The sequence below is a fragment of the Octopus bimaculoides genome, chromosome 10, assembly GCF_001194135.2.
Source record: "Octopus bimaculoides isolate UCB-OBI-ISO-001 chromosome 10, ASM119413v2, whole genome shotgun sequence".
In the NCBI taxonomy this organism is placed as follows: Eukaryota; Metazoa; Mollusca; class Cephalopoda; order Octopoda; family Octopodidae; genus Octopus; species Octopus bimaculoides.
Genome location: NC_068990.1, coordinates 7,742,808 through 7,744,019, shown reverse-complemented (window position 1 = coordinate 7,744,019; position 1,212 = coordinate 7,742,808). Strand labels below are relative to the sequence as shown.

At 37.8% G+C, this 1,212-nt stretch overlaps 1 protein-coding gene across 1 annotated transcript in view; it reads left to right on the top strand.

The window, feature by feature from the left end:
- Positions 1-1,212, top strand: part of LOC106871451 (tyrosine 3-monooxygenase) — a 392,944-nt gene that overhangs the window by 44,501 nt on the left and 347,231 nt on the right. The window lies entirely within an intron of this gene.

Genomic DNA, 1,212 nt, shown 5'->3' with positions numbered 1-1,212 from the left:
TATATATATATATATATATATATATGCAAGATATATGTACATATGCCTGTGTTATAATTACCACATTGCTTTTGTTTTGTTTTTTGTCAGCATGATAACATTATAAATATCCGCCATTGTGCCTAACTTATCAGTTTTTATCTGTGAAGAACTAAAACGCTCATCCATTTCTGCTTAATTTGATGCGCTTAATCTAATTCTCTTTCACTTTCTATTTCGCCCTTACCCACTCTCTCCTCCTCACTCTCTCCTCCTCACCTTCTCCCCCTCACTCTCTTTCCCACTTATACTGACTTAATCCTACATCATAAGGTAAAATACTGTTCGCTACTTTGAGATATCAAAAGCATGATTTGAACAAGTTAATTCTTGATAAAATAAACTTCTCCACCAATCGAATATGCTTAAAGGCTTAATGACGTTTTTGTGATCTTGTATTTTCAAGACCTAAACAGTCCGATCGCGTATTTTCATGTACTTATCTATTGACCGCAGATCCGGCAAGGCTATATACATGTGGTCATAAATGATCCTTAAGGATTAAAAGATCTACCATTGGTTGTAAAGGTGAGCGTGTTTCATTGTTTTGTTCACAGGGAGAGAGAACGTGTGATTTCCTTGATATAGAGTGATTGCATGTGGTAACCGTCTAGTGACGCTAGACTGACATTGCTGGAGAACGTTTACGAGATCTCTGCTCAGTGATGGAGGGGAGGGGCGTAGAAGTGCAGGTTTGGTGGTTATCGTTGTCATTTATTTGTTATCTGCTTCAGTCCTTAGACTGTGGCCATGCTGGAGCACCACCTTCAAGAACGTTTTGTCGAATGATTCGAACCCCAGTACTTACTTTTTTAAACCTGGTACTTACACTATCATCGCTTTTTGACGAGCAGCGGAGTTAGGAGAACGTAAACAAAGAAACAACGGTTGTAGAGCGGTAGAGCAGGGGGTGAGCAAACACACACACACAGACACACACACACAGACACAAACACACACAAACACACACAAACACACACACACACACACACACACACACATGTATATATATGAATATTAAAACAGGGTAAAAATCATATATTAATTAATATCGATTTATTACCAGGAAGCTAGCACATTTAAAGAATCAGAGAGATTCAGAAAAAATATCTGCGATCTCAGGGGATTAAAGTATATTTTTATATATAACGTTGACCACTAAAGTGGACATTT